Source organism: Artibeus jamaicensis, unplaced genomic scaffold (genome assembly GCF_021234435.1).
Source record: "Artibeus jamaicensis isolate MK-2021 breed Jamaican fruit bat unplaced genomic scaffold, CSHL_Jam_final scaffold_625, whole genome shotgun sequence".
NCBI lineage: Eukaryota > Metazoa > Chordata > Mammalia > Chiroptera > Phyllostomidae > Artibeus > Artibeus jamaicensis.
The window spans coordinates 3,338,276-3,363,974 of record NW_026522051.1 but is presented as its reverse complement, the minus strand read 5'-3'; the positions used below and the strand labels follow the sequence as shown (position 1 = coordinate 3,363,974).

Sequence of the window (25,699 nt, the reverse complement as noted above, 5' to 3'; positions counted from 1 at the left end):
GGTCTGGTCCTGTACAGCTGGAGTGGACGGACATGTCTGCAGCTGTCAGCTCCCCGGATACTGCACAGGCCCGCCTCTGTTATGCAGTCCTTCCCCTCGTCCCGCCATACCGCCCCTCCCCTTCGTAGTGGTTGCACAGTGTTTTATTGTGTTGATGGGCCACCCAGATGACTCCATCCCTTTTGATGGATGTTTGATTTTTTCCGTAGTTATAAATTTCCATTTACATTTGAAAATTTTTTATCTCTGGCCAGGTTGCCCTAGAGAGGTACCGTGCATGCTATATTTTTTATCTACAAAATAGATTTTACCTTTGATATCTGAGGGTTTCCCCTCAGTCTCTTTTAAATTTTTGCTATGGTGATAGGTGAAAAACACCTGTTTTCATTTTCATAGTTTCACTGTAAGTTGGGCATCCTATTAATTTTTTATTTCTTGTTCTGTATACTTTTTTCAGATGTTTTTCTCTTGTGTTTTACTAGTTCTAGCCATTTTAGAATGCTGTGGTTTTCCAGAAAGTTTATAACTTCTTAAATACAGAGTAGGGCAAAAGTAGATTTGCCATGTTGTGTGGAAAAATGATACAATAGTGAGTAAGTACGTAACACTAGTTCGAGCATAAGCTGCGCCTTGTGCAGTCTCGGCTGCAGCCCTGCTTCGCAGCGCCCTGCACACTCTCTCGGGAGCAGTGCCCACCGGGTCCAGTCCCCAGCAGGCTGACCCTGTGTCTCTCTCAGGAAGCGGGGCGGGGGTGAGAGGGGAGCCTGGGTCACCCTGGGAGTTCTTAGACTTGGAGGTAGATGTCTTTTCTCTGTTTCTGTAGATCCTCTGCGGGCATGTATCTTAGTGCCCCTAATGACTGGTAGACTTGCTTCTTTTCAGAATAGTTCAAGGTCTTTGAGGTCAGGGACTACATTGTATTCCTGGCATTTCACACAGGCGTGCTATGCATTCAGTGCTCAACAAGTATTTGTGGAATGATGTTTCGATGCTCAGATTTTCCTCTGTCCGTGCCTGTCTAGGAGGAAAGTGTGCTGGTGTCCTTTAGAGAGCTTGGCCCGTCCAAAATGACAAAGGGGATGGCCCATGTAATCGAAAATAAGTAGTTATGAATTCTGTATTCTCTTCATAATAGATTGGTATTGGTTGTGTATATCACATACTCAGAATTATTCAACCTTGACTACAGTTGACTTTTCAGGGAGATGGAGCATGTTTTTCCTGTGACATCGGGTCCCCACCAGAGGCCTTGGCACCGACTCCTGGACCAGACAGACCTGGGCTGGAGTCCTGGCCTCGCCGCCTGCTGGCCATGGGCTTGTTATTTAGCTTCTTTGTAGTGCTTTACAAAGCGGTCTGTTTCATTCAGTCAGCCGCTCACAGCAGCTACTGCTGGTGCCTGCAGCTTGCAAGGCCCTGCTGCGCTGTTTGGTTGGCCACGGCACAGTGTGCGATTGGGGCAGCACAGTGCTGGTTTCTGCGGCTTGGCTTGAGTGCCAGGACGCTCTTCCCCAGGACCGGACACGTTTGCCCTCCTCTCCCTGGACCCCCGTTTCCCGTCCACTTGGCAGAACTTCAGCCACAGTTAAATCTTGTTTATCTGGAACCAATGGGTGTGCAGACTAACCACAGTTTGAAGGAGATGGTGTGTTTTTGGAAGTGTAAAAAGTGGCTGGCAAACATGTCTCCCTGTTCTGAGTGCTCTCTCACCGACCCTGCATGGTAGCCTGCGTGGTAGCCGTCGGTGCCCCATGCACCTCCCCTCGGCAGTCAGGTGCTGTTCTTGCAGTCATGGCAGTCAGGTGCTGTTCTTGCAGTCATCTGTTAGCTGCTCTTTCACAGAGGGGGGTGGTCGCAAGGTCTGGGTGGGGGCAGCCGAGCTGTGGCACAGTGGTCCTGGAGACCAAGTTCGCCCACCCCTGCACAAACTTGCTTTCAGCAGCGGGGAGCCAGCATGCACTTACTTTTTTTTACTCTGCCTGCTCTTAAGACATTTTCATTTCGAATCCAGTGGTGGTGGGGAGGCTGGAGTGCACTCACCACCCACAGCCCTGCAGCCCTGCCGCCAGCAGGACTCGACCAGAGTCTCGCAGTACTGCGCGGAGCTGGGGAGAAGTACGAAGGGTGGAGATACCGCATCCCTTTGGCAATCGCTCGTGAATACTCTCTCAGCTTTTTACAGGTTACGAGCTCTGTGAGGACAGGAAGTATGTTTGATGTGTCCACATTAGCACGGGGTTGCTGGCACAGTGTGGGCTGCTAAGAAGTGTTTTCAGCATAAAGACTCCGCTGCATTGGGTTTGAAATGATATTAGTTGGTTGTTGTCATCGGAGGTAGAGAGAAGAGAGAGTCTTGTTGTTCAAGGAGACCGGCTGGCTGCTCAGGTGGCACCCGAAGGGTGGTGACACACTGGTGACTCAGGACAGGCCAGCCTGGCTCCCAGAAACCTGACTTCATTATTGTTCCTGCTGTAACTGAGTTCAAGGGAACTGGCTCTTGCTCTGCAAGTCCTGGACCGGACAGAGAGATGTGGGAACCGTGCCTGCCACCGACCTGTGCACCTGCTAATGGGACGTGCACTTACAAAGTGGGCAGAGCTCTGGCCATTCCGCAGTCTCTTATTTTGCTTTAGGAGGAATCTAGCTGTAATTACAGTTACTGCTCAGGCCTCTTCCTTGGTCAAGGCCAAGGAAATCCATTCGTTATGCACCAGGACACATCTTGTCTGCCGCTGGCCACACCCTGCCCATTTTCTTCTCCAGGCTGCTCTGTGCTTGGCCCAGGCATGCTGTCCTCTAAAAACACTGCTTGCCACCGAGAGGGACAACATGAAGCTAACTAGCCTGCTGCAGAAAGGGGGAAGTTGAGATTCAGCCTCTGGGCTCAGACTCTCAGCCCCCACAGCTATGTTGGGCGTGCTGGGTGTGCTGGGAGGCAGCGCCAGCCCGCAGTGAGCGTGGGCTCGATGCCGCCTGGTGTGCCTTCACGGCCTTGCCAGAGCCTGAGAGCACCCAGGACGGTGCCGTCCCGGCAGCAGCTCAGGGGCAGTGCCTACCTACCCCAGGTGTGCGTGCACAGGGTGAACTGCCGGGGTGGTGCACTGGCTCTCCTTTAGCATTGTAGTCAAATTTGATACTCCCTCCCCGCCCTCCCTTTTATTGTCCTTCTAGCAGGTGTGGGGAGAACTGGAGACAGAGTACGGACCCCCTGAACAGCAGGGTGCTTTGAAAAGCGATCCCCTGAAAGCAGACGTGGTGAACGTCTCCTGTCAGCAGTGCGCGGAGTTGAGGAGCCTGGATGGTTTAAATTACGGGAGGGTGGAGGGACCAGGGCATGTTAGGAAGGAGGCTGTTTATATATTTATTTTTTTAAGTGTATTAGGGCCATACCTCATACAATATGCAAAAATGCATTCTGGGGAGGTTAAAGATTTGCATGTTTAAAGAGATACTCAGAAAAGTACTTGGACAAAATTAGGAATAATTTTTCCTTAGTTTTAGGGTGGAAAGGATTTTGACACAACACACAGCTCAGGTGCCACGAAAGGAGATGGGCAGATTTAACTACCTGCCAAATATTTAAGGTTCTATGTGCCAGAGATTCCAGGGGTACAGCTGTTACGTGATACGTGGGAGAGAGTGGTAGCAGCCTATGTGAATGATACAGTTAAATTTATTCTTATTACATTAAGTACTCTTAAACTTCAACACCAAGTGACAAGCCCCCAGCAGAAGTATGGGTGAAGTGTACGAAGAGGCAGTTCACTCGGAGTGGGAATGTAAACAGGTGAACCCTGAGAGCAGCCTCGACTGCGCAGACAGAAACCTCTTTGTGTCAGAAAGGTTAAAAACCAAAAAGGAGAAAACCCCACTGAGGCTGCTGTGGTCCAGTGGCTTGAGTGCTGGCTTGAGAGCCAAAGGGTCACCAGTTCAGTTCCCAGTCAGGGCACATGCCTGGGTTGCAGGCAGGTCCCCACTAGGGGGCGTGTGAGAGGCAACCACACATTGATATTTCTCTCCTCTTTCTCTTTTCCCGTCTGTCTAAATATAAATAAATAAAGCATTAAAAAAAAAACCCGAAAAGGATGAAGAAACTGGGAAGTGTGTGCTTCTGGTGGGGCAGTGGGGAAGTTCGCATGATAAGGAAAGGGGTAGACTTGAAACGAAGACCGGCCGTGGTTTAGAGCAAGCCTAGGAGTGTTTTTATATGCTTGGTAATCTTACTGCTTTCAAGGAGAAAGAAATAATTAAAACCATGAAATAGTTAAGGAGCAAAGGGATTCCTGATTTAACGTGTAGGGCAGCAGGTGAATGATTTTAGTCTGTGCCTCACCGAAGCCAAGTGGAGTTATCACTGGTTTGTTCCAAAACAAGTGCCTGGTGGGTAACTGACAGTCAGCTGTTGTTATAACTCACTTTTTCTTTTTTTTTTAAATTTTAATTATTATTATTATTATTATTATTTTTTTAACTATGGAGGAGGCTTTGCAGAGGAGAAGACGACTCTGTCTTTCCAGGAGACAAAGCCTCTGCTTCGCTTTATGAGGCAGATAGCAACCCCAGGCCACAGCTGGGCTGGGACCTGCGCGGGCCTCTGTTAGAGCTCACTTTTTCCTGTGCTCCGGCACACGCATCGTGAGAGGCGCTCCCGCGGCCCGGTGCAGGGCCTTCCCCGCAGTGTTTGACATCCTCCCCTAGAACCTCTCGGTAGTAACCCTGTGGGAGTATCCACTGTGACTCAGAAGCCACTTCAGGCTCCTCCATGGTAGGACTCCTTGTAGCGAACTTGGCACAGGAAGTGGTCGGTGGCCTGCCCCCTCTCTGGTTTGCTCCTGCCTGTTTGGACAGTGTAAAGTGACCACCTTATCAGGTTCATCTCCCCGACACCCATTGTCTTGCACACACGACTCCCCGTGGTCTGTCTGCAGAGTCTCTCCCTAATGCCAGGTGAAATGACCAGATGTTTGTTGGAGGGGGGGGGTCGGAAAGCTTCTTGCTTCTGGCTGGGCTGGGCTGTGAACATAGTGACGGCGGCCAAGTGTTACCTGTGGGGGTGAAGCGACGCTGTCACGAGAATTTGGAAGCAGAGTGCCCTGTCCTGTGGGTAAATAAGTCAGCAGCAAGGTTTATTGCTTGAACTGAAATTAATTAATAGACAGCCTCAGATTGCCACACAACTCACGATGGTGCGGTGCAATACCGTCCGTCCCGGGTGCTGTGCAGTAACCAGTCATGTGCCAGGTGTGGTTTACGTGTACCATAGCTACCTCATTTCACCCTCACGTCACTGTGATGGAGGTATTGTTACCTATTTCCTAGATGTGGAAACTGAGGCACAGGGGAGTTAATTTTCCAAAGGTGACATAACTAGAAAGTGGGGTACTCAATTTAAAATAATTTAAGTGTATTGATCCCAGTTTTCAGCCAACTTTAGCTAACTTCTATATTTGATTGGTTAAGGAAGATACTCAGAAATTCTTCATTATTGTCAACTGCTTTTTTCAAGGCTTTAGAAATGAAGCTGCCTGTCCGGCGGGGAACTATTTTTAGAGACAGTTAGGTAAGGGCCGTTGTCCTCTATGTGTCTGTGCTGTCTTGTTGGCGCTAAGAGTGGGCGAACTATGGAGGGCCCGTTTAGTGCTTTTTGCTCTGAGTCGAAGCCTCAGCTCCGAGTTGCGCAGCCTACCTAGGGCACAGCTGGTGCCCTGGTGGTCCCTGCAGCTCTGTGCGCTGTGACGGAAGAGAAGCAGCAGGACCGGGGCTGGAACACCCGCATCTGTGCCCTGGAGCCTGGGTTGGGCGGTGCAGAAGGCTCTGTCTCCAGAGTCCTCTCGGTGGCCTGGGAAGGAAAAAAACGACCCAGCCCATGGAAAGTGGTGACTTCAGGCAAAATTTCCGAAGTGAATGTATGAAGTTTCGTAATGGCCTTTCTGCCATCCTCCTTATCTTTCCCTGCTGCCTCTTTTTCCTCTCACATGGAACCCATTCAAATAAAGATACGGTGCTAAGTCATTTTGCTATGATATCTGTTTAAATATTTGATATTATAAAATAGGATTATCAGATCTTGATTATAGGTGGCCTGGGAGAGAAGAGTAGGAATATTTTCCTGCAAAGCCAAAACCAAAACAAAACACTCAAACTTTTGGGGGAGGATCTTTATATGTCTGTTACCCTCTGGGAGACTCTAAAACTCAACTCGGAAAGTGAAGGGGTTTGGGGTAATGGTGGTTAAAATGTTTTGGGTAAGTCCCAACAGGACTAAGACGCCCCCTTTTCACAGGTGAGAGGCTGAGGCCCGGAAAGGTGAACCGCCTTGTCTGGGAGGTACCACGGCCGAGAGCTGGAAGAGCCATGATTCAGACCCCGCCGTCTGATTTCAGGATTTGGGCTGTGCAGGAAGTTAAACTCTGGGTTGCACTGGAGATAAACCCTTGTCAATTAATGTGTGTTGCTGAACAAATACATTATTCTCAGAAGTTGTGACACCTTTCTTTCTGCCTGTGTCTCCAAACGTGCCCTCCTTCGTGCCCGACTCCCCAGCCCCTTAGACCCTGGTGTGCGCGCCCTCCTCCTCCCAGCCTGCTCACTCTGCGCACCAGTCTTTTCCTCCCTGTCTCCAGGCTTCTCTGAATTTAACGGAAGCTCCCAAACCTCCTCCCTCCGCTGCACACCTTTAGTTCCCTCCTCAGCCCATTCCACTCTGGATTCTAGAGATTTATGAAGCAGCTTGCCAGGCCCTGGAGGACCAGCCTGCAGGCTGTGCCTTCTAAGTTTTCCCAGCTGCGGGGCCAGCGTCAGGTAGGGCCCTCCAGGACCGGGGGCTCGGCTGGGCCGTGCAGCAGAGGGACAAGGAGGCCAGGGACTGGGAAGTGCTGACGGGAGTCACGAATGGGCCCTGTGGTCTCAGTGGACCTGAGAAGGAAGTGAAGGTGGGAGTGCATGGATGGTTGGGGGAAGGTGGAGGGGCAGGACGTCTGGATGAGTTGGTCTTAAGTGGAGTGAAGGAAGAGATCCAGGACCGGGGGTTGCAGAACATGCTGGTGTTGGAGGAGGCCCAGTCCTGGATGATGATGGAGTGCAAGACATGGCCTCCGGGACAGAGACTGAGAAGACCGTCATCGGGGCTGGGGTGCTGACACCCCTGGGCGAGGACAGGCCGGGCGCAGGGCAGCCCTTGATGGGCCTCGAGGGACGATGCTGTCATTTGCAGGGTGCTCCTCCTTACCATCTTTGCCCCTCGCTTGCTGCCAGATGGTAGATACTCATTTTAGCAGGTTATACTCACCTTTGTGATTGACATTTTGTTCTGGTTTGTGTAGAACAATGCAAAGGCTTCCATGAAAAGGAGTGTTATCTGCATGGTTCCATTCTTGCGTACGTCACCTTTTTTGGTATATTTCTTAGTGTAACTACTTACGTTAGCAGTATTCTGACCTTATCTGTCATTCTGGGCAGTGTGTTCAGGCATTTTCTTCCCAGAAAACAAAGAAGAGGCTCTGGCATGAAGAACAAGTGGACGGACACTAGTCTTTAGTTCAGATTTTGGCCTTGGCCTGATAGTGTGGGGAGGGCGTGTCCACCCTGGGTCAAGGGGAAAGGAAGCAGGAGTCATGGCTTGGGGCACAGTGTTTTTGTTGGTGTTTGTTTCAGTTAGGTGTGGTTACAATGTTGTAGGTGCTTCTCAGAATTTAAAGTATGGTGTTTAACTTTTAGGTAAGAATGGAAAATGATGCTTACTGGTATGTTTATTCTTAAGAATGTTACCACAACACCATCAGGGAAAAAAATGTGAATTTATGTTTGATGGAATTAGTTTATTGTTAGCGCCCCTGTCGTGTCCCTGTCCCCTGTCCCCTGCCCTGGCAGAAGATCTGCTTGGGGCCGATGTGGACAAGTAACAGAGGCAGAGGTGTGCAGTCTGGTTGGGCCCTGCGGGCCTGGCGCAGACCTTGACATGGAGACTGTCGCAGTGCATCTGGGTCTTGTTTTTAATCGTGGAGTGGATCAGGTGGACTCTGGAAACAGCTCCTAGTGATCTCACCAGCAGAAGAAGCCCAAGGGCCCACAGTGTATTACCTACTTCAGGCTTCTGGTGCACTGGGGCATTACTGAGAGAGATATTCCAATAACACCCTGCTTTCTTTATTGTGAATTATTTTACTTCTTCAAATTTTATTACCTTTCCTAATCAGGCTGGGTTTAGGCTAGATTAAAAATAAATATGCATACACAGACTTCAGTTTATTTTGCTAGGGTTCTAAAAGCAAGTTCATATGTTACATTAGTGATTTCAGAGTGTGTTCCTCCAGAAATCAGTAAAGACTTAACTAACAGCAGTTTCAGGTAATAATAGTGAGATGTGTGTGTGTGCACATGTGTGCACACGAAAGGTGTTATGAGAAACTTCACCACTGGACAAAGGGGTTTTCAGCTTTAAGACTAGCCTTGCATTCATTCATACTGGAGGAGGCTCGGCCCGGTACCTGTCACTGCTCCGCTGAGTGGGGAGAAATAGAGTTTAGGGGAAGTTTCAGTATATCAGTGGGAAATTACCGGTTTGGGTTTCTTTCATGTCTTTGTATTGGGTACTAGGAAAATACATTTTTTCATTACAAGGTCATACTTCTTAGACATCCCCCTGGTCTGACAGCCTGCTGCTTGTTGGTCTAGGGGCGTGTCTTGTGCTTGATAGAGTAGGTTTGCAACCTGGGCGTAGACAGCGTGTTATTTTGTCATCACTGAGTGTATGGCATTGCGGACCTCACGTGCCTGATGGGAGACACTTATTCTGTGTTCTGTTATTGAGAATGGAGAGGCAAGAGATATGATATAAGATAACATTAATATTTTTCTTGTTTCTTCTTTCTATATTGTTTAAGTCAAATGTAACTTTTCTATAAGGGTTGGCAGTTTTCCCCATGTTTTCTTACCTTTTATTTCGTCCAGGGTCCCTTTAGAAACTTCTTACAGATGAAGATCGTCCTGCTTGCTGTTCGGAGGGTCTGACCAGACCTCTGTAGAGAGTGTGTTTAGAACCGGCAGTGGGTTTCACGCGCTGTGTCTTTGCAAGTGGAGATGAGCGCAGAGGCCTTTCTTTCCGGAGCATGCCTACCATGCTGCGGCCCCGCGGCCCCTCTCTGGCCGGTGTTCGAGGGCTGGGAGTGGGCTTTGCCGGAGTGCTGTCCGAACAGGCTCCTACAGTTTTCCACGCAGGACAGGCCCCCGCAGGAGTCACTGATGGGAACTTTGGGGGGGTCTAAGATCCCCAAATCTGTTGTCAGTGTTAGTTTTTTCTCTACTGTAAAGAGGAATCAGCACCATTATAAGCTCCACTGTCGATCATTCAGGAGCACACACCAGATTGTTATCCATATTCTATATACTTGTGTGTTAAGTTACGGCTTTTACTAGATCTGGTTTCCTACTTTTTTGCAAACTTTAAAGAATGTTCATAACTGAGCACAAATGCAAAATGAACCAGAGTATTTCTGGCCAATAGAAAAACTTGAAAAATCTTTGGAAGTGCCACGGAGTGTGGTGGTTCCCTGCTCTACGAGGAGCCTGTTAGCTCAGGTGGCCCATTGGTGGCCCTCGGGCTGCTGTGTGCTGGCCTATGCCTGCGGCGCTGCCACATTTCTCGGTTGTGGTACTGAAGATGGTGCCGGCAGGCATTTGACCAGCGACTTTGGGTACCGACTGATTTGCGTGTACACTTAATTCACATTTGTATAATCTAATTGGGCCTTTGGGTGTTTGAGAAATGGCCTGACTCCATTGCAGTCCTGTGCACGTTTAAAACGGGGTGTGGCGAAGAGCATGTTAGGAGGAATTTGCTCATGAGATTCCTCTGAAACTGTAGATGCACATGACTGTCAAGGGGCAAGTTCACTTCGGAGGTCAAAAGAGCTGCACTTCGAAGAAAAGCCTACAGCACTTGATTTTGATGGTTTGAATGATTATGCTTTTAGCTCTCACCAACCCAAGAGTTTATGCTTGAGGGTCAGAAACAAAACTTTAGCCTCTGAGTTATAGAGTGATTTACCAACCCGCTTGTATAGAAGAAGGTATCGTTCTTTTCTACAATTCCTTATTTTTATAGTGTTTTTTGGTAAAACTTGGAACTATATTTGGTTAAGATTATTTAATTTAAAGGAATAAAGACTCAGAGATTATTTTTCTTTTTAATTTGATGCTTGGTTTGCCTGTGTCCATGAAGAAGAGAAGAGGAAATTTGGCTGATGTCTTTGCTGTACTATTTAATTTTTTTCTCTTTGCTCCTTGCCTTTATGATGCTACTAGGGGGGTCGGCAACTCAGTAACACCCAGAGTCGGACCGAGCTGGGAAGTGCTGTCAGTTTGGTTTGGACTAGAATGTAGGATGGTACCTCCTCTGCCTGGGTTGTGCCCTTGGGCAAAATATTGCAGGCACCTGTGTAATAGTAGGTGAGAGATAACTGTTTCAGTGACACTGGGGTTGTTTGAAGCCTGCTCACACATTAAGTTAGTTTTTGAAGAAGAAAACTTCTGATAATGCTGCTTCAAACCAGGAAGTGCCTCACTCTTCTTTTAAACGTTTTTAGTAAGAATGTCCGTGTGAGGTCAAGGTATGGTGGGGCCCACAGAAAGCCATCGGGCAGTGTCGAGTCCGCGAGTGCGAGGCCAGCCGCGCTGCAGAGGGGTCTGTGCTGCAGTGTGTTTCTCAGCGACCTGTAGGTAGCCACTGCGCCTCGTTCACCTTGCCAGCACACGTGGACAGCCCCGGGGGCCGGCAGGGAATGTTTATTCAGTTGGATCTGCTCCAGCAGTGACCCTGTCTCTCCCTATGCTGCTGGAGTGGGATCCGCCCGGAGTGGGGTCCGCCCGGGCTGCGCTCCATAGCTGTCTTGATTCTGGCTGCACAGGAAGCTTATGCAGAAGGTGACACTAGTTTCTTTCATTGTTAAAATGCAGCCAGTCCTATTTAGAGTCTGATTCATAACTATAGAGAACTTTGAAACTAAAATCAGAAGCATTTATTCTTGGCTTCAGTGGTAGGCTGTGTAGGACAATGTTTCATTCTCAATTATCAGAGAAAGTGGTGGTTCAGGTCTTTTCTTCGTCCCTTTTCCCATCCCCCACCACATATATAAGAATTTTAAGTTGGAATGCCCAGAAGTGGTACACTGTGGTTCATTGTCTTCCTTTGGGTGAGTTTTGGCAAGTGTAGCTCACATCCCATGACACTTAATGCTTCCCCTCTGCCAGCAGCAGTCTGGGGACCTGTGTGTATTTCGTAGGGACTGCTTTTCTTAAGCAGACCTGTCTGTGGCTTTCCTTAGACATGGGGCAGGCAGCGTAAATCACCTTGAAGCTTTTTCACGGTGTTGGTGCCTGGGCCCTGATTCTGGTTTGGTGTGGTTAGTTAGCATGGTGTTGGTTCAGACCTCTGCATTTTTACATGGCTTTTTAATGATCCCATTGCTTGTTTGCTCTTGAACCCTAAGAAGGGGACAGGCCTGTAAAGTGGGAGTGGGAGGTGGTGTGGGGCTGTGAGGAGGAACGGACTGGGTCCAGTAAGGGCACGATGAGAGCTGTCCTAGTGGGCACTCGGCACAGGCCTCCTAGAAGTAGGGACGCCGTCGCTGAACCTCGTTCCCCCATGGGTTTAGAGCAGGGCACTGCCCCTTGAACCCACAGAGTGGCCCAGGTGAACTCCAGTCTGGGGAGCAATGTGAACAAAAGGACGGGTAAAAATCAGCTTACTCAACTTTGGGAATTGCCTATAGTTGGCATGATTAAGCTATAAGGTAGTTTATATGCTCTGGGAAATGAGACATTAAGAAGTATCAAGAAAGGAGAAGAAGGTTAGACTTGAACTTCAGGTCACAGGTGTCACGGGGTACAGATTGAGTAAGTGCTGTGAGACTGAGGCAGGGCCATCAGCTGTGGGCACAATGACCAGGCAAGAGTCCCTTGGACACCGGAACCAAGACTCGGTGGCTGGTTGGATCGAGGCACCTAGGGGGAGCCGGCAATTTCTCAGTTATCCAGATTGTGGACTAAGTGGCGGACAGTGAGGCGAAGGGTGATTAGGTTCTGGAAGTGGGGGTAGAGCTGATGAGGGAAGTGAAGGGAGTGGGAGTGGGGGCCTCAGCATGGGACTCGGCCTTGGACAGGAGAAGGTGTGAAGGACATCTGTGGTTTTGCTCACAGGGACTGCTCCCCGGACTCTCAGGCCACGCCTTTGGGATTGAGTCCCCAGGGAGTGGTGGGCAGCTTTTCTGGTAAAGCTGCTTATCTCTTTGGCTTTTGTGTGAGCTGGGGGTGGAGTGGGGAAGGCATCCTTGCAGGACTTCAACCTGCAGGGCTGCTGGGAGGGAAGAGCAGCCTCAGTTGTCCGACCCCCATGTGGAGACTGAGAATAGAGTCAGAAAAAGAGAGGGAGGCGGGGCAGGCAGGGATGCGGGGAGGGGACAGTGCTCGGAGGTGGAGAAAATACCAAGTCCTGAAGATACTGCTTGAGTGTCTGCAATGAGCTCTACTCTGCTTCTGGCTATTCCAGTTATTCAAGCCAATAAATACCCCTCCCCCACTTAATTTATCTCAGTTTGTGTTAAGATTTCCTCTTCCAAGAAATTGGTAGGGTCGTAACTGATAGAGAAACATCATGGCTTTTGTTACTGTAGAAGTGGGGGAACATGGCAGAGATGACGTGGACTTTTAGGTGAAGAATTGATGGGATAGCCACGGGGCACAACCCTGAGTCCCTAAGTGGAGTTCAACAGAGGCCAAGCGGCTTGGCCTGAAAGCGGCTGGAGCTTCTGAAAAGTGATGGCTGAGACTCGAATGCGGATCTTGGACTTCCCACTCAGTGATGCTTCTACTGGTTATCTTACTTGTGCTACCAGAAAAGTGGAGAAACTATGGCCTTAGGACGAGCTGCCTGTGGATGAAAGGAGAGAGGGTTTGCTGTAAGTTGTTGTACTTGGAAAGCTCCTGGAGATCCGGCAGCACAATGACTTTGCTGCTCAGAAGAGTCTCGGCGAGTGTGTGCTGCTGTGTGAGGCCCGGTGCCCCCAGACAGCCGGCCTTTACCGGAGGCCACCATCCCCATGTGTTGCTGCTGCAGGAGAGTTGCCTGTACAGCAGCAAAGCCCTGTGCACGTGGAGTCCCTTTGCACTGTCTGCTGCGCCTGTGCAGGCGTCTCCCAGGACCTTTATTTTGTTCCTAAATTTATAACTGAGCTGCTTCTCGATGCCATCTGCTGCCCTGGACACGCTCAGCGACAAGATTGTTATTAAGTCGGGAAGGTGAGCTGTAGACTGTCCTGCGGGAGCCATTTGTCGTCCTGCACAAGAGCAGGTAGTGCTGAAGACAGCTCTCGTCTGGAGCAGGGAGCGCTCGCGCACGTTGAAGTCTGACGCTGGCACTGCTTTTCCTTTGATTTAAACAGGAAAGCCGGCAAGTGCTCCTGTGAGCGTGAGAAAGATAGTTGTTACAAACAACTCCTTTGAGGCATTGGCTCTATTTCATTTGTTCTGTGGAGACCAAACCGTGGAAGAGCCCCATAGTAGCACTGTATCTGCTGTGTCCAAATGATGAGGAGTGGATGGCATTTTGGCCTGAGATCAGTTACTGCAGTTCTTTCCTATAGAAAAATACCTTTCTTCTGAGCCTGTCAGTGATTTTCAGTGGAAAATGTTAGCATGTAAAGGGCCAAGAGTAAACAATCACTTCACCTGTAAAGAAATTTGCTGAGGAGTCAAATAAAAGCTTTAGTAACCATGATTTGAGGCAAGAGCATTAGAGACCATGGGAAATATAAACCATACATGACTGGCTTTGAAGGGTGCGTTAAGGGACCTATTTAGACAGGACTTCAGTGAACAGTGGTGGTGAGGATCGGCCCCATGCTCAGCCGTTCACACTCTCCAAGCGTGCAGGGGTCTCGGAGGGCCGCCAGTGTTTTTAGCCCCCATTTTGCAGAAGAGGAAGCTTGAGGTTTACGTTAAATACCTTGCCCAAGGTTTCCCGGCTGAGCTAGGAGTGTCAGCCCAGGAGTTTCACAGCTGGGCGCCTCTTCCTCTTTTCTGTGAGAGGTGGGGGGACAAGAGTCAGCAACTCCCCCTTTATATCCCTGGGTTTCTCCTCTTTCCGAATGTGCCCTGGGGTGTGTTTTGACATCCTGATTGTTAGTTACCTTTCTCAGTCCTTTTTTCTTTTTCTTTTAAAGGTTTTATTTATTTATTTTAGAGAAAGGGAAGGGAGAAAGAGAGGGAAACATCCATGTCTGAGAGATACATCGATTGGTTGTCTCTCACACGCCCCCTACTGGGAACCTGGCCCACAACCCAGGCATGTGCCCAGACTGCGACTCTAACCAGCCACGCCAGCTAGGGCTCAGTCCTTTTTTCCTCGTGGCACTTAGGAGAAATTGCAAAGCTTGTATACTTGTATTAATTTTTGCTTTTACTTGTGTGTTTTCTTCCACTAGTAATAACGCTCAGTATTTGTTGGGCTCTTCCTAATGGTTAGGTGCTCTCTCTATATATTATTTCTGTTTCTTTGTTATTGTATTTTATTGATTATGCTATTACAATTGTCCTGATTTTTCCCCTTTTGTCCCCCTCCACCCAGCACCCCCCACTCCCTCAGGCTATCCCCCCACCATTGTTCATGTCCATCAGTCATGGATATAAGTTCTTTGGTTGCTCCATTTCCTACACTGCACTTCACATTTCTGTGGCTGTTTTGTACCTACCTATTTGTACTTCTTAATCCCCTCCCCTCCTCACGCCTTTTCCTTTACCCCCTTCCCATCTGGCAACCATCAAAATGCTCTCCATATCCATGATTCTGTCTCTGTTCTTCTTGTTTGGTTAGTTTGTTTTTTAGATTTAATTGTTGATGGATATGTATTTTTTTTGCCATTTTATTGTTCATAGTTTTGATCTTCCTTAAATAAGTCCCTTTAACATTTCTTATGATAATGGTTTGGTAATGATAAACTCTTTTAGTTTAGTTTTCTTGTCTGAGAAGCTCTTTATCTGCCCTTTGATTCTAAATGACAGCTTTGCAGGGAAGAGCAGTCTTGGCTGTATGTCCCCACTTTTCATGACTTTGAATAGTTCTTGTGAATCCCTTCTAGCCTGCAAAATTTCTTTTTTGAGAAGATAGCTGACAGTCTATGGGAACTCCCCTGTAGGTAACTAACTGCTTTTCTCTTGCTGCTTTTAAGTCTCTCTTTACCTTTAACCTTTGGCATTTTAATTATGTGTCTTGGGTGAGTCTCTCTGCATTCATCTTGTTTGGGACTCTCTGTGCTTCCTGGACTTGCATGTTCGTTTCCTTTACCAAACTAGGGAAGTTTTCTTTCAGTATTTTTTCAAATAGGTTTCCAATTTTTTACTTTTTTTCTTCTCCTTCTGGCACCCCTATGATGCAAATGTTGGACTTCTTGAAGTTGTCCCAGAGAGTGCTTATACTATTTTCATTTTTTTGGATTCTCTTTTTTTCTCGTTCTGTTTTTTTTTTTTTCTTATGTTCCAAGTCATTGATTTGGTTCTCGGCTTTACCCACTCCACTCTTGTTTCACTGTAAATTGTTCTTTATTTCAGTTAGTGTATCCATCATTTCTGACTGGATCTTTTTTATGCTGCTGAGGTCCTCGCTGAGTTCCTTGAGCATCCTTATGAGCAGTGTTTTGAACTCTGCATCTGAGAGATTGCTTATCTCCATTTCATTTAGTTTTTTTCTGGAGTTTTGATCTGTTTTTCATTTGGGCCATGTTTCTTTGTTTCCTTTTGGCAGTCTCCCTGTGTTTTTCTGTGTATCAGGTAGAGCTGCTTTCACTCCACATCTTGGCAGAGTGGCCTGATGTAGTAAGTGTCCCGTAGGGTCCAGTGGCACAGCCTCCCCATCACCCAAGCTGGGTACCCAAGGTGAGCCCCTTGTGTGGGCTGAGAACACCTTCCTCGTGTATGTGAGCCCTGGTTGCTGCTGGCAGATCAGTGGGAGGATTTACCCAGGCCAGTCAGCTGCAGGGACTGGCTGTGACCACTGACCATCAGCCTCTGCTCTCTGTGGAGGACCAGCTGTGCAGGGGCAGCATGGTGGTGCTCCAGTGTGGTCTGTAGCTGTCCACTGGGGGCGCTGGCCCTGGGGTTTCCCTGGCGTTGCAGGCCAAGGTCAGCCCCGACCTGTGTTTTGCCCGGGGTCATCCCGCCTGAGCTGTGAAGCCATCTGAGATGGCTGCTGCTTGTGCTGGGCTTGGAGACCCCCAGACGAAGCCAAGCCGTGAATCTAGGCTGCCAGTTCTGGGCCTGGGGCTCACCGAGGCCAGCTGTTTCTTGTTCGAAAGGATGTGGCAAGTTGTGCAGAATGAGCCAAGACCAGCCATTCCTAGGGAGAAGCAGCTTGGGTGGGCCTAGTTTTGTGTGGTGTGGAGTTCAGGGCATTTCCGAAGAGGTCAAACAGTGTTAGCCAGTTTGACGGAGTCTCAGATGTGATCCCAGCTTTCTGGCTCTGTGGTCTGTGGAGGGAGGGTTTAGGTAAGGGACAATGGCCTCTGCTCACCTCGATGCCAGGTCCTTCAGGTCCTCCCTGCACGTCACCGGTGCCCCTCCAGCTGCCACTCTGCTGCTGGAGCCCAGAGGGAGTGTGTCTGACTAGGTGAGTCCGTGTGTGGGTTCTTTAAGAGGAACTGCGTGGGGCTCCAGCAGTTCCTTCCACTGACTCAATCCCTGCTGGTTTTTGCAGCCAGAAATGATGGGGACTTATCTTCCTGGCACTGGAACCCTGGGCTGGGGGGCCTGGTGGGGGCTGGGCCTCCTCACTCCTGAAATGTCCCTCCTGAATTTTTATCACCACTCGTAGCTGTGGGAGCAGCCCCTTCTGCACCTGTGCGCCTCCTGCCTGTCTGGATGGATGCGGTTTCTTTAATTCTCTAGTTGTTATACTTCCATTCAACCCCATTTCTGACGGTCTGAGTGATGCTCGTTCTGTATTTTAATTGTAATTTTGATGCTCTTGTGTGAAGAGTTGAGTCATGCCTGCCCACGTGGCCATCTGGACCGGAAGTTATCACTTCTGTGTCTAACCACAACACTTTTGGGCAGACACCGATGAGGAAACTAAGACACAACGAGTTTAACAGCTTACCTAAATTTACACAAGATTTAACATTTAGAGCCGTTGTTCTTATTTAGAGGCTGGCAAACCTTTTCTGTAAAGGCCCAGAGAGTAAATGTTTTAGACTTTGTAGAAGAGGCAAAATCAAAGATAATGATGTAGAAAATAAAGTTCCATACTTTTTAATGGATGAAATTCAAACTATAATAATAATAATAATAATAATAATAATAATAATAATAATAATAATTGAGTAGCCCTGGCTAGGCAGCTTCTTTAAAAGGATGTCATCCAACATGCCAAGGTTGTGGGTTCAGTCCCCAGTCAGGGCACATACAGCAGTCAGCCAGTCGATGTGTGAGTGAGCAGAACGACAGACTGATGTTTTGCTCTTTCTACCTTCCTGTCTCTCTCTCAAATCAATAAATAAAAATTTAAAAATAATTATTGAGAAAATGCTTTTGTAATACAAGTCTACTAATGAGAAGAACAGAAGTTTTGGAGGGGCAGCATTTCATGTCCCACACCATCAAATTGGTCATGTCTCTGCGTGGGGACGCTTTCTGGCTGGTGGCCTGTGCCACCGCTCTCCACCTGCTGTCCTCACAGCTGCTGTCCCCCCAGCACCCGCTGGGCAGTGACTCTGCACAGGCAGTGGTCTGCCAGCGAGTGAGCCTTCAGAGAGAATTTCTGCCAGCTGGGGACTCGACAGACAGAGTGCAGACCCTGCCCTTGCGAATCGGCAGAGGGGAACACTGACTGGTTGCTTCCTGCACGCCCCCAACTGGGGCCTGGCCCGCAACCCAGGCACGCGCCCCGACCAGGAATCGAACCGGCAACCTTCAGGCTGACGTTCAGTCCACTGAGCCTTGCCAACCAGGGCTGCATCTTCTTTATTAGCAATCAGATAAACATCTTTTCATATGCTTATTGGCCATTGTGTTTCTTCTGTGAGTTGGCAGGTAATATAGCTTGCCCATTCTTCATTGGGTTGTTTTCTCTTTCACTGAATTGTAGGAATTTTTTGGATTCTAATCCTTTCTTGGTTGTGTTCTAATATGATTTCCTAGCCTGTGATTTACTGTTGCATTTTTTAAAAGATTTTTTTTGTTTCTAGAGAATGGGGAAGGGAGAGAGACATCAATGTGTGGTTGCCCTTCCCACGCCTCCTACTGGGGGCCTGGCCCACAACCCAGGTATGTACCCTGACTGGGAGTTGAACTGGCAACCTCTTGGTTCACAGGCTGGTGCTCAATCCACTGAACCATGCCAGCCAGGGCTATTGTTGCATTTTTTTAAGTGTTTTGATTGCTTATACTATTACAGTTTTCCCAATTTCCCCCCATTTATCCCCGCTCCGCCCTGCACCCTCCAGCCCTCCAGCCTTCTCCCAGCTTAGTTCATGTCCATTGGTTGTATATATAAGTTTTTTGACTTCTCCGTCCCTCCTCCTGGTCTGGTGGAAGGCTCTTCAACTCCTTGGTTGTCAGAGCCCCATGCAGGTTGATTTTCGGGCACAACTGGTCACTTACTGATCTCAGACTGGCAGTTGCCTTCCTTCTGCTGTGTGAGGAAGCCCGGGTTTCTCCCTGCACCTCCGTCTTGACCGGACTCCTGTAGTTGCATTTTTTTAAGTGGACTCTTGATGAACAACAGTTTTTAGTTTTAACACTGTTAGATTTATTGGCCTTTAAAAATGGTTTGTACTTATTAAAGACATCTTTCTCTTCTCCATGTTCAGATTCTCTCATTTGTTCTCACAGTTTTCAAGTTCGTTTGCCCCACTTGGGTCGTCCGTCTCCCTGGAGCTGACTTGGTGTGCGGTGTGAGCTCGGGTGTTTCGTGTGTGTGTGTTTCACATGCAGAGACGGTGTCCGTTGTCACTTTTGGAATACTTTTCGTTTACTGTTGTGCTATTGCGGAACTAGTGCCCTTCGTTTCTTTGGGTGCTGGTAACAGTTAGAAGCAAGTCTTTGGGTGCTTTCTGTCTGCTAGGTCAGTGGACTTAGCGCTTCGATGCATTAATTCGTTGGACCTCATGACAGTTGCGAGCTATTTTTGTTCTCATTTCAGAGATGAGTAAACTGAGGTACAGAAGCCTGCTCAGAGCTGGGAACGTGGACCCAGGCCAGGTGGCTTTAAGGTCTCAACTTAAAACCACTCTGCTTTCATTTGCATGAGTTTGTGACTTTTCTAACTTGAAACGGTTGAACAGAAGTGAGAGCACTTCCAGTCAAGTACGACCTGTTGAGAATTTGTCCTGTTACTTAGGCTTAAGGACATAGTTGTCAGAATGAGTCATGCAGGGGCCGTGCTGATTTACGTAGTTCATTCTTAGAATGTAATTTGGCTTCCTGGACCGGCCGGGTTCGAGCCCCTCCCCCATCACATTGCAGGTGAGGAGATACAGAAAGTGACCTTCGGGGTTTCTGGATTTTTCCTTCCGGCACCAGTAGCGGACCTTGGTGCAGGAAATGGGGCCAGTGAGCACAGATGTTTATAGGTCAGACATAGGTGCTCTGCATGGATTATTTTTCTCCTTAAAACCAAGACCTATATGATTTTTTTTAAAGATTTTATTTTTAGAGAGGGGGACGGAGGGAGAAAGATAGAAAGAGGGAGAGTCCCACTGATGTGAGAGCGAAACACGGACTGATGGCCTCCCACACGTACTCCCCTGCCAGAGACGCAGCCCGCAACCCAGGCCTGCGCCCTGACTGGCAGTGGAACCGGCGACCTTCTGCTTTGTGGGATGACACCCGGCCCCCTGAGCCACATCTGTCAGGGCAAAAACCAAGATGTGTGTGGTTTTAACAGGGGATGGACATGGCTTTTGGCGCAGCCTGGGGAGCACAGTGGTTTGGGGCATCACACCTCGTCTTGCTGTCTGGCCAGACCTCTCAGAAGCACTGTTCATCCAGGCCAGCTGGCTTTGCTCCCTCCCCTCTGGACTGCCCATGGCACTCATTAGCAGCACCAGGTGTCGTAAAATTCATGATTGGAATTTGATTCTTTGTACTTTGATTGTTTTCTGGCTGCTTTTGAAATATGTCCCATGTCCTAACTGTATAGGAAGCTTCTTAGTATAGGGTAGTATTTCCCACGCACTTTAACCCACACCTTCCCCGCCCCGCATGGTCTCAGACGGTGGCTTGGTGCAGTGCGGGGGCTTGCGGGCTTCTTTCTGCTAATGTGGCTCTGTGGCTAAGACCTGAGGGCACATTTGAAAGGTTATCCATTTATTTTTAGAGGGAGGGGAAGGGAAGGAGAAGAGAGGGGGAGAAACATCAATGCGTGGTTGTTTCTCACGCGCCCCCTACTGGGGACCTGGCCTGCAGCCCAGGCATGTGTCCTGACTGGGAATTGAACCAGCCAGCGACCCTTTGGTTCACAGGCTGGCACTCAATCCACTGAGCCACAGCAGCCAGGGCCAAGGGCAAATTCAACTTAGTTTTTGACTGTTTTATTCAATAGAGTTGTTTAAGTATGTACTTTGTTCAAAGATTTGTGGAAACAAAAGGTGAATCAGAAACAGTTCCTGCCGTCAAAAGAACAGGCTCTTGGGTCAGTTTACAGATTATAAATATAGTTGTTTTCATGTACATATGTACCCATCTAGTTTCACAGAACTGGGCTAGAGGTTGTTTACACTTTGTTTTAACTGGAGAGATCAATCATGTTATCAGAACTGTATGACTGGGAAGAAGCCGTTCACCGTGGGCTGCAGGGAGGCGCAGAGCTGGCGGGGCAGCGTCGGAGGGGGGACGGCTCCATGTGTCCACGTGGGAGGCTGGACAGACGAGAGTGGCAGGAACGAGGGGCGGTCATGCCCGAGGAAGGTGGGATTTTAATGGGGGGGTTGGGAGTGGAGGGCGGCACCACATTTCGGAGAGACGGGGCAGTGTGCACCCAGCCTGGCTGTGTTGGGAGCGGAGCGGTTTAACTTGGCTGGGATGCAGGGCCGGTAAGTCGGGGCTGGTTTGTGTACGGTCTTAAATGTCAGGCTGGGGCGTCGGACCGGGTTCAGTGGGGAGCCACTCGGGTTTTTGAGTCATGTGATCTGAGCCTCACTTTTGGAAGATTAACCTGGTCGAACTGCGAGTAACGAATGAATGGGAAAATGGAAGTATTTTCAATTGTTGGGTCATGTTTTTGTTTCTGTATAAATATAACTAAAATAAATGAAGGCTTAATTGAGTTATTAAACAATAATGGTAGAATATTCCTTAACTAGTGTGTAATAAAAATATGTGTATATATGTGTATGTTCTTATATCCAACTACCCTTTAAAACTAGTCAAAGCCCTGTTCACCTGTTGGATCCTAATTAAGTTTTCCCCTTCAAAGTCTTCCTCAGTTACTCGTATATCACAGATGAGGGGCCCTTCCGATCACACGGATCTGCTCATGCACATGCCTCCGTCTGGCTGCTGGAGCAGGGCCGGGCTGCAAGGCCGAACAGTCCAGCCTTCTCTCGTTTCTGCCTCCCACCGTGCCCTGCCTGCCTCGGAAAAACTGTCCTGAAGACCCCTGGGGTGTCCCCTTTCTCCGTCTCATTTCCTCCAGTTCTGTGTCTTCTCAGAGTCGGGAGGTGAGAAGCACGGTGAGGGCCCTGGGACGTCGGTGACCCGCCCCTGTCTGGCAGAGCTGGGACGAAAGTCCTGTCATTTGTTCAGGAAGCGTGATCTCACCACATTGGCTCCTGCGTTGTGCCACACCCTGAGGATGTGACAGGGAGTGAAACAGAAGTGGCCCCTTCTCCTTACGGCCTGTGGTCTCGAGGGACGAACACTGCTCATTCGGTAGAACTGAGTTGCTGCAGGCATTACCTGGGGTGGCCCCATCAGGGAAGACGACTCCCGGGAACTCAAGACACTGGATGGGGCGGGAGCGAGGGCAGTCAGAGTGGTGTGGCGGGAGGCCCTTTCAAGGAAGTGGGTTCCACGCTGAGAACCCATGTGTGTGAGCTGGGGGGGTGAGGGGGGGAGGCGAGAGGGCCCTTCCGGACGGAGAGCGGTGTGCGCCAGGGCCCCGAGTGGAAAGGAGTTGGGTGGCAGAGGACCTGAAAGGCCAGCATGGCGGACACCTTCCGATGCCTGCAATCAGAGGAGGCGGGACAGCGAGGCAGGTCGTCCGGGCCAGAGCTGTGCGGGCCGGCTTGAGGACTTCTCATTTCATGCAAAGTGCAGTGGAAAGAAAGTATTCCTTTGAGTCAAGGAATGACATGATCCAATTTTGAAAATGCCGCTGTAATTAATAATACACCCCAGATCCAAGCACTCCTACCTCACTGGCCACATTTACTTGTGTAAATCCCCCGTTCATGACACATGGGCCATGGCGGCCTGCCGCCCTCTCTACCCGGGATGCGTGCCCAGGTGCCCTTGCGGCTCGCTTCCGGCTCCTTCAGGTCTCCGTAGCACCGGGGAACCCATCCCAGGCCACTGTGGGTGACACCGGGCCCGACCCCACCGTCCTCCCACTTTCTTCTTCTCCGGGGCACTCACTGCCCGCCCGCCACTGTCCGGATGTCGGTGTCTCCAGCGGGAGGGGTTTTGTGAGAGTTCCGTGTGCTCATGTGTGCTCAGTGTGGAGCATCTGGCACAGAGCAGATGCTCAGAGATTCCTAGTTGGTGGACGGAAGGATGGGCGGAGGGACAGACGCATGGATGGTCGGTGGGCAGAGACCCGGAGCCTAGAGTGGGAGCTGAGAGAGCAGTTAAAGTCTCTTGGGATGAGAAGCGTTGTTGGTTGGTGTGAAAGTTGTGTTGGTGTGAAAGCAGAGAATGATGGGTTTGGATACACTGTAGACGCCTAACAGCAGGACAGTTCACAGTGGTGGGAACAAACAAGTCACCGACTCCCAGAGTTAGGGACCCTCGTGAAACACCATTGTTAGAAATCTGTTAGTGACTAGACGAGTCAGTGTTTTTGTTTCAGTCTGTGTCTTCGGGGCTGCCGTATTCACTGACGGTGCAGAGTGGGTGGAGGTTTATAAGAACTTGACAACTACTTTAAGTATTTAAAATATATGTGTAAACTTTTAAAATTGAACTTACGAGTCGGCACACGCGGTGGTGAAATGTGGTGATAGTTCTGTTAGTGAGCCTGGGGTAGTGGTTCTCAGCTGGGGTTGGTTCTGCCCCATAGGGCACATTGGGCAGTCAGTGTCTGAGGACATTTTTAGTTGTCACAACTTGTAGGGTGGTGCTAATGGCACTAGTCATTAGAGGCGAGGAATGCTGCTAAACACTGCGCAGGCCAGGCCTTGTCCGCAACAGTTTCTGGGGCTGGGACGAGTGTCATCTGGGGAGGCTGGAAAAGCCTGCCTGGGGCGGGGAGGGGGGGCGACACTCAGACCCAGTTACGCTGTCAGCATCCACAGACCCTCACAACTTTGTGTCCCCGTGAGGTGTGAGTGGAACAGCTGCGCTGACTCGCAGACGAGCACACTCTGACCCGCACACATGCACACTCGTGTACATGAATCTGACTGAATGCTCTGTCTTCAGAATAGTTCCTTTGCAGAGGCCACTCATTTGCGTATGTGACCCTGCCTTTTTTACAGTTGCCTTTGAGACCTGCAGCAAATTCTTTGAATCTCTTTATTGTAGCACATTTTATTCTAAGGGTAGATTGGAGATGCCTAGTGCTTTCTGAATACACTGTGCTGAGTACTGAGCTTGAGTAGTAGTTCTGTTGTAAGATGAAATTAAATGGGACTGTGATGTAGCGACTGGTTCTAAAGGCAGCTTACAAGTAATGCTACTTCTATAAAATATTTTCATCAGTAAATATGGGGAATAAATGTATTCTGTGCCCAATTTGTCTGGTTCGAAGGCCTGCGCTCAGTCCACTGAGCTACACCAGCCAGGGCTTCTGTGCTCGATTTGAAGGAGAGTATTCACGTGTAGAAGTTGTACAATGATGGAAAACTAAAGCAATTTATCTGAGTCGCATATTTGAAGGTGGTTATCTAGGGTCTGGGGACAGGCGTCCTCACGGAGTGTTAGGAGGTGGCGCGGCACACGTGTGGAGAGCAGTCGGATAGTATTTAAAATTTAAAATGTTTGTACCTTTTGGTTTAGGAGTTCTACCTGTAGCCGTTAATTTTCAGAAACTTTTACACCAGAGATACACAGTGCTTTTCCTAATGCTTGTTGGAGAAGCAGTCCGATGCCCAGCAATACCAGTCATTAGTACGTTCTTAGGGCGGAACACTACCCACCACCACAGTGTGTGTGGATTGACATGAAAGGAGGTAGAAAACATATTAAATGGGGGTGGTGGTGAAAAAACACCAAAAGCTAGTGTGTTTGGCCTCCAATACCAAACTGTGTCTGTCAGATAGGCACAGAAGAAAGACCTGGAAGGAGAATACTAGTGTACCCGTGGGAGCAGGGTGCCCCTCCTACATGCCAGACGTGCTCAGGTGTTTTAAATGGATGCATAGTTTACAGTCAGGAAAGGGGCATCCATTATTTTGAAGCCATGGGACAGTCATCTTGCTTTGCAGTCAGCTCGACCCCTGTTTTGAAGGAGCCTTTTGTAGTGACCCGTAACATCTCCAAGGCCCTTCTGGCAGTTCTGTGTCTGCGGTCAGGGAGACCCAGCGCTGTCCAGAGGCGCCGACGGCTTTGCTCTCCATGTGTAGCTACTCACTGTTGGGAAAGTGCTGCCATTCCCGCTGGGGTTAGTTGTGATGTTTGTTTCCTCTTGAAAGTCTTAGGCCTGAAGTACGCATGGAACTCTCATATGAGCTGGTCCTGCAGGTGGCAGTGGTGGGTTGGCGGAGCTCTGGGTGCATCGGCCAGCCAGGTTCCACCAAACCTGGAACGCACCTTGCGATTCATCCTGCCTGGTAGGATGCCATCTTCCATGTAATTGTGGAGAATCAGATACTTTCTTACCGTTATTTCAGGAAACACAGTATACCAGAAAAACGTAAGAAGTTCTTACAACATTCTGTTCCTTATTTGTCTGTTTTGGTATTTGTTGCAATCTCTGGGAAAACTGAATTTCTGTCAACACAGGAAAGATGCTCTCAAACTCCTTTAAAGTTTCAAAACTTCATCAAGGCTGGCAGTAGAACTAATTTTTTTAAATGAATTCTCTTTAAAATCCTCCCTTTCCCCTTCTCATTGTGTGTCCAGCTCCCCTCTCTGCTCTTTCTTTCTCCCAGCCTGTCAAGTTCAAGAGTAGCTCAGAGGCCGGGAATTAAGTGAAGCACAAAAGGGGGAAGGAGACCCCTTTGGAGAACAAAGCCCTCCCCGTTAGGCTCCCCTGTTCTTTTTCGAGCAAACGAGAACTCTGCCCAGTGCCTCTGGTCGTCCACATGGCCCGTACAGAAGGTAAACACCAGACCCTCGTTACCTCACATTCCCTCTTCCTCCTCCCAGGCCACCCACAGCCAGCTGGCCGCGGGGCTTTGATGTCGTCAGCCTTCTCACAGAGTGGCTTTAGCCCCTTTGAAAACTGCTGGGGAGACGGGAGCGGTGCGCACCCAGGGAAGCCCGGCAAGGAGACAAAATCAGCCCAGGAAGCCTGGGCTGGTGCAGGGAGGCAGATCTGACTGCCATTCTTCTG

At 49.2% G+C, this 25,699-nt stretch overlaps 1 protein-coding gene across 1 annotated transcript in view; it reads left to right on the top strand.

The window, feature by feature from the left end:
* POU2F1 (POU class 2 homeobox 1) overlaps positions 1-25,699 on the top strand; it is a 107,822-nt gene that overhangs the window by 11,560 nt on the left and 70,563 nt on the right. The gene's annotated exons all lie outside the window — the stretch shown is intronic.